General features: G+C 47.3%; 1 long non-coding RNA gene across 2 annotated transcripts in view; it reads left to right on the top strand.

Moving 5' to 3' along the window:
- The first annotated feature begins 4,527 nt into the window (after window positions 1–4,527).
- Window positions 4,528–7,663, top strand: part of Gm30313 — a 45,912-nt gene continuing 42,776 nt past the window's right edge. For both annotated transcript variants that reach the window (XR_379203.1, XR_379202.3), the window contains exons 1-2: window positions 4,528–4,702; window positions 5,944–6,072. This is a non-coding gene — a long non-coding RNA (predicted gene, 30313). The remainder of the gene's footprint in view (window positions 4,703–5,943; window positions 6,073–7,663) is intronic.

Raw genomic sequence — 7,663 nt, 5'->3', positions numbered from 1 at the left:
ATAAATAGCATTCCTTGCACTAGTATGCAAGAAGGTGACCAATCCTGACAGTGTGCTGAGTGGGATGAGGCCCATGTGCGAGGATGCTATGGCTTCCATTGAGCATGCGCTTTCCACAACACTGAGTGTGCCTGGCAGCTGTGGGGGCTTTCGCTAGGCCTCCTCAGGACCCAGGTGGGGGAACTGTTTCAAGGGATATTTCTTGGCTCAGAAGAAAGGAGGGGTGGCCAGCTCTGCTGGGAAAAAGGGGAACCAGTGTTGAGGACAACAAATTAAACCTAATTCAATCTATGGAAATATTTGATTACACCAAATGCAATTTATTATGCAAAGTTGCCCTTTCCAACAAATGGAAGTCGCTTGGATAAGGCGGATGGTAACAGAAGGTCTTTCAATAGGCAAACAAACCCAGCAGGGAGCCTACTCACAGGGACAGTGCTACCCTGGAAGTCAGAATACAGAGGCTCCTTCCCCATCTCTGGGTCAGCCCATCCAGCTCCCCTAATAAGAATGATCATTCCTCTTAACCCGGAATTCTAACACACACAAATTTCACATCCCAGATCTTCTTCTATGGCTCTCAGAACACAAGATTTGAGCAATTCTGAGTGCGAACTCATCTTCCCACTAGGCTTGTGTTTGTGGTTTTGAAGGCTTTTCATGTCACTACTCCTGAAGGATCCTCATAGCATGCCTTAGAAGTTAGAAGGTAGTGCCAGCACCAGTTCTGCTTCTTGACAGATGAAAACAGAAGACACAGTGTCCTGCCTAAGTCAGCCAGAGGTGGAGCTGGTACTTGAACCCAGCTGTTCATCTCTGATGCAGTGCACCTCTCTGTTCCGTTCTATGTCACTACCCTTCAGCACCGGGACTCCTGAGAGTCTCTGGTTTCATCACTTATGTAGCATTAAGTGAGGAGCACCTCTTTCTGGAAACAACAGGTTAGAGTCAGAAGAAGGCAGGTCTCAGAAGCAGGAAACTTAGAGCCTGCCACTGACTCATTATGAGACCCAAGGTATTTCAAATATCCTTCACAAGCCGGGAATGGTGATGCATGTCTGCATTCTCCCCCACTACCTTTGTTGGATATCTTCTTTATTTACATTTCAAGTGTTATTCTCTTTCCAGGTCTTCTCTCTGGAACCCCCCTGTCCCATCCCCCCTGTCCTCTACCTCTATGAGGGTACTCTTCCACCCACCTACCCACTCCCTCCTTCCTGCCCTTGCAATCCCCTACACTGGGGCATTGAACACCTTCAGGCCTAAGGGCCTCTCCTTCCACTGATATTCAACAAGGCCATCCTCTGCCACATATGTGGCCAGCACCATGGGCCACTCCATGTGTATTCTTTGGTTGGTGCTCCAGGGGTCTGGCCTGTTGACACTGTTGCTCTTTCCATGGGGCTGCAAACCCTCTCAGTTCCTTCAGTCCCTTCTCCAACTCCTCTGGTGGGGACACCAGAGTTCAGTCCAATGGTTGGCTGCCAGCTTCTTCCTCTGTATTTGTCAGGCTCTGGCAGAGCCTCTCAGGAGACAGCTGTATCAGGCTCCTGTCAGCAAGCACTTCCCAGCATCTGAATAGCATCCAGATTTGGCGACTGTATATGGGATGGATTCCCAGGTGGGGCAGTCTCTGGATAGCCTTTCCTTCAGTCTTTGTTCCACATTTTGTCTCCATATTTCTTTCCTGTGAGTATTTTTTTCCTCTTTCTAAGAAGCACTGAAGCATCCACACTCTGGTCTTCCTTCTTTTTGAGCTTCATATGGTCTGTGGAAGACTGAGGCATGGGGATGCCATAAGTTCCAGACTAGCCTGGGCTACATTACACGTCCTTGTCTCAAAAATAAAGGGTATCTTCCTAGTACACATAAAGCTGTGGGCTATATCTTTAAGCATTGCATAAACCAGGCATGGAAGCTCATACATAGGATTCTGTCACTTAGGAGGCAGAGGCAGGAGAAGAAGGAATCCCAGGTCATCTTGAGCAATATAGTGAGTTCAAAACCAGCTAGGGGCACATGAAATCCCTTCTTAAAACAAACAAATACACAAACAAAGAAACACACAAACAACAGCACATAAGCAAACAAGTAAGGTATCAAGTATTATACATATTTTATAATACCTCCTTATCAAACTCTGTAGGCCATTGCTTGAAGTCTGAGATATAGATCAGAAACCCTGGCTTCTGCCTGGGAGGGGCTGTGAGCAGCTCCAAGTCAGAAAAGATGTTATTTTCTGGGCTGGTTCCTCATCTGTACACAGTGGCCGGTGCTGGGCATCCTGGGAAAGGTTCTCAGGCTCTTATAGATCCCGTCCTCTTCTTTTCCATAGAAAGCTGAGACAGGGCCCCCAGGTTGACAGCTGTTATAAGGGGTGGGACAGCATGGAGGAAGGGAAGTAGGAGGACCCACTTTGAGAAAGTTCAGGTTATGGGTTTTTTAAAGGATGGTCTGAGCTGGCTTGTTTCTTCTGTAATATTTTGTCAGGTTGTTCTGTTCAGCTGAGCAGGTGGGGCACCTGCCTGGGACACCTGGCCCTGAGGACTACCCTCACAGATCATCTAGAGAAACCCTTTATTTACTAATTTAAAACAAATTTGAGGATCAGAGAGGTTTGTTAACTTTGACAGAGTCACAGAGCAGGTTAATGCAGAACCAAGTCTATAGCAAGGTGTCTCAACACCTGGTCAAGTGATGCCCTGTGCTTCAAAACCCCTCCTTAATCCCAGCATGAGATGTCTTATCACTGAAAGGAGTGAACCATGAAATTATTAGAACAGTTCCACTAAAGCAGCAGACCTGGAGCCGTTAGAGGGTTTCCTGTGTAGTGCTCTCCAAGGTCAAGTTCAATGCACAAAACACTTATTAACCTCAAAAACCCTGGGAGAAGTCTAGCTCCAAGTCTAAACCATGAAAAAAAAAAAAAAGCTGCTCTCCCAGAAATAAAGTTGAGCTAAGTTAGTCAGAGAAGGGAAGAGAGGGAGGGCTCCTGTCCAGCTGGGAACCTGTTTCTGTCCACTGATTTGGTATCTGTTCTACATCTCCATGACTGATGGTTATTGGTTGGTTTGTCATCTGATCATTCACTCTACTTTTTGTTATTACTTCCTTACTGTCTCCCACTCAGGTAATCAGGCTGTGTTCCCATTTCATGGTAGCAGTAGGCTACATTTTCACAGAAGCTAATTATTTACGTGTTTAAATGAGATGACTTGAAGCCATTGTATGGGTGTCCTGGTTCCTCGTGTCTATTGGCTCTTCCAGATGAGAGTTCTATGGCCATCTTGTTTGTAGAATCCCAGAAAGAAAGAGATGCTGGGGAAAGAGAATGAGCCATGCCAAGAGGCCTCTTGTGTCCTAGAGGATTTTGCAGTAGAAAAGGAGGTCTGTGGTAAGGGTGGAGCTCTGTGGTGAGGATGAAGATCTATGGTAAGGATGGAGATTTGTGAGGGAGATGGAGGTCCGTGGTGAGGATGAAGGTCTGTGGTATTGATGGGGGTCTGTGAGGGAGAGGTCTGTGATGAAGAAGGAGGTCTGTGGTGAGGATGAAGGTCTGTGAGAGAGATGGAGGTCTGTTGGGGAGATGGAGGTCTGTGGTGAAGATGGAGGTCTTTGAAGAGAATGGAGGTCTGTGGTGGGGATGGAGGTCTGTGGTGAGGATGGAGGTCTGTGGTGGGGATGGAGGTCTGTGGTGAGGATGGAGGTCTGTGGTGGGGATGGAGGTCTGTGGTGGGGATGGAGGTCTGTGGTGGGGATGGAGGTCTGTGGTGAGGATCGAGGTCTGTGGTGGGGATGGAGGTCTGTGGTGGGATGGGGGTCTGTGGTGGGGATGGAGGTCTGTGGTGGGGATGGAGGTCTGTGGTGGGATGGGGGTCTGTGGTGGGGATGGGGGTCTGTGGTGGGGATGGGGGTCTGTGGTGGGGATGGAGGTCTGTGGTGGGATGGGGGTCTGTGGTGGGGATGGGGTTCTGTGGTGGGGATGGAGGTCTGTGGTGAGGATGAAGGTCTGTGGTGGGATGGGGGTCTGTGGTGGGGATGGGGGTCTGTGGTGAGGATGGGGGTCTGTGGTGAGATGGAGGTCTGTGGTGGGGATGGAGGTCTGTGGTGAGGATGGAGGTCTGTGATAGGGATGGAGGTCTATGTTGGGAATGGCAGTCTGTGGAGGGAATGAAAGTTGAATCAATGAGGTAGGCAGCCACAGCTGATCATGCTGGTGATGGAGAACTTGGCACAGCAGTTTCAGAGGCAGCATGCATAGTGGGAGGGTCTGAGTGACCAGACATACAGCAATCGTGTCAGGCTGGTCTGTGACTTGGACAAGGAAGGCCACCTTCCTCAGTTAGAACAGTATGTGTTCTAGTGTACCTATAGGTAAATTGGAAGACCTATTTTAAACCAGGGATTCTCAGAAAATCAGGCCAGGCTGATGCTATTTTTAGACTGTCTCTTGGGTTTCTGCAGAGTGGGAGGGGATTCTATGGATACAGCTGAGTTTCTGGCATCATTTGTCATGCATAGGCTGTGTGACATTCTCCAAAGCTCTCCACCTCTCGGAACCTGCATTATTATTTATCACAGAGATCTTGATGTTTCAGATGACTGTGAAGATCAAATGGACTCAGGTGCTGAGAGCTAATGAAGCCAGCTGGGAGCTAACCTTAATATCTGAACTGAATTTTTCAAAGGCTCAACTGAAAAGGTAATTCTTTGATTTCATCTATTAAAAACATCTGCACTTTCAGTATGCACCCTCTGAGATATTCTTTCTTTCACTGAAGTCAGGGATTCAGGGAGCTGAGGAGCAGAGCAGCCTCATGGGCCCAGTCTAAGCAGCCCTTCATATCCCTTTCATATGGGACGTGCTCAAACAGGGCTGCTGGCCAGAATGGAGCTGAAGCCCAGCATGGCTGGAAGGAAGCCCTCTCAGTCCTTTTTCATGATACTCACAGGAGACAGATGGAGCAAGGATGGAGCTGAAAGCAGCAGCTCAGCCTTCCTCTACACCTAAGGAGGTCACCTAACCCCGCCCAAATTGGGGATGCATGGTGCTGTTGATGAAGAGGAAAAAACGTAGGGAAAAGCCCGTTATGTACCAGTCTCAGGCACAGCCACTCACTCACTCACTCACTCACTCACTCACTCATACAGAAACTGCTGACCAAGATATACTGTGTATAGGGCTGGTTACAGGGAGGTGATGCTAAGATAAAACTGGCTACTTTTCTTTTTCTGGCAAAGCTGCTTTTATGTTGAAGAAGTGTGCTGTTCAGATATGGAACAGAGGATACCAACCCCCAATCTCATTGACATGGTGTTATAAAAATTTCATCTCCAAATTCCCAAACTGGTCTCTTTAACCAGATAGCTGAAGATAGCTAGGAGGACCTGGAATGGTTTTTTGCTGTGAGTGTAGGCTGTGCATTCACAGAGTGTTTCTGTGAGTATCAGTGTGGTGTCCCTTAGGATGCTACTGGCTTCCAGTGATTCAAGAGTCATTCTGCAAGGCCTGAGAGGGACACGAGGAAGTGAAAGTACTTCAGTCAAATTGTCGATTTCTGCTGAGCCTGGTAGCATTTGTTTTTAGCAATCTCATCTCCAGTAACCACAACTGAAGTCCATGCCAGCACAAGGGCTTTATGCCAGCTCCACCCTTGTCCTGAGAAATTCCCTTCACAACAGGGATGCAGATATTAATAGCAGCAAGCTGGTTAGATCTTAGCGCTGAAGAGGGATAAGGACATTTCTACCCCAGCCCTTGAGCCTCACAGCACAGAGTAATCCTACCTCCTCTGCCCAGGGCTTTTTTCTTTATACAGACTGCTATGTAGAGTTAACTGTGACTCTTGCTCAAGACGCCCATTCTGAAGTAAGAGAGATAAACAAGCCTTGATGGGGGAGGGGAAGAACTTGGTGGAATAGAAGCTTGTTTTCACTTTACAGAATTGGAAACATCAGCCCAGATGGAGGAATCTGAAAATCTTGTTTCCAGTGATGTTGCACACTGGGGAAGGTCAGACAACATTCTAGACATAAAGAGGCTGTGTGCCTCACATCCCACCAGCTAAGAAGGTACCCCCTTTTCATTAGTGCTTTTCATTCTATTTATAACTATAAAAAATTAGCTAGAAAAACATCATGCACCTAGTCACCTGCTGGAATAGCTTTGGACCGGCCAGCCAAGCCCCATTCATAGATGAATCTCTGAAGCACTAGACTGAGGCTGTGGCTCAGTGGGTTGGGAAACATGGAGAAGCATCTTTGTACTTCCAGGGATGACGGATACAGATCAGTGTGCCTTCCCCACAACTGCAGAGCCACCTCTGTCCTTCCTTGTAATGTTGCTTGTTCCCTGGTGCCCGACGAATGGTACAGATGCTGTCATAGATTTTTGTTGTTGGTGGCACTGATGCAGAGCAGTCATCAGGAGCATACTCTTGATTCCTGAAGGTTTGAGTCCTATCCTTGCTCTTTTCTGTGTAGTCTAAGCCCAGAGATCCATCTTGGAATGGGCACAGCTTACCCTCTCCTGTCCAGAAAGTTCATGAGCACCAGGAAAAACAGTAGAACTCCTCAAATGTACTATGTTTCTCATTTTCTGAGAAACCACCTGAGTATTTGTGATATATGCAGAGCCTAGGGCCTCCCAAGACCTTCTCCCTCACCTTCCACCCCCCCCCCCCACCACTCCATTTCTGCAGGTATTACCTGACACCTCACACACAGAGCTCTTCAGGCGAGTCATCTGCATTCATGGTGGGAAAGCAGTGTCCTTCAGCAATGACCGACATTCAGTGTCTTAAATACAAGCCCTGGAACCTGTGCTTATGTAGATTAAGAAAAAAATAGAGGCTCTGATGAAGGTTAATGTTTGGATGATGACCACAGACTATTTAAATGACCTCATCTAGTCATGTTAAGCCTTTAAACTGAGAGAAGTGATCCAAGCTCTGGTTAGAGGGTGCCATAGGACAGTAGAAGGGTCCCAGCTATGACACAAGAAGGGCCTGACCTGTGGATGGGCTGGTGTGAAGATGGAAGAATGAAGAATGTGAGTGGTCTTTAGAAACTTCAATGGCAAGTGGTAGGTTTGACCCTAGTGCCTTTGGAAATGGTATAGGACACAGTGAACCCCAAAACCTGTTTTGACTCCTGGCCTTCTGTACTGCTAGACAACAAATCTGCAGATTCCAGCTGCCACGTATGTGGACGTTTTTTATAATAGGGATAGGAGAAGACAGACCTAAAATATGTGACCCAGAATATTTTGTTTATAAGCTTATTTGTTTCAGGAGCCTTTATTTCCTAGTGTTGCTTTAGGTTCCCAAAACAATTGAGTAGACGATACAAGATTTCCCACGTGTACCCGTCCCCACTTGTAGCGCTCCTCCACCTTCCACATCCATCAGAGTGGCTCAGTTCTTTCAGCTGAAGAATCTGTTTTGAGTTCTCATTTTCACCCAGAACTGGAAGTTCACTTTAGGGCTCACCTTAGGGATGTGCATTTCATGGGGCTGGAAAATGCTTAAAGACTCATAGAGTACTCTCATATTCAATTTTGATAGCCGTGGTTTCTCCATGTGCTAGCATAATGGCTAGGTTAGACACTCTGAGAACAGCTTCGGGCCACTGAGGAATGGTGGCGTTCACCTGTTTATTCTAT

Source organism: Mus musculus, chromosome 9 (genome assembly GCF_000001635.26).
Source record: "Mus musculus strain C57BL/6J chromosome 9, GRCm38.p6 C57BL/6J".
In the NCBI taxonomy this organism is placed as follows: Eukaryota; Metazoa; Chordata; class Mammalia; order Rodentia; family Muridae; genus Mus; species Mus musculus.
Note: the sequence above shows the minus strand (reverse complement) of the source record. Positions and strands in the feature narration are given on the sequence as shown.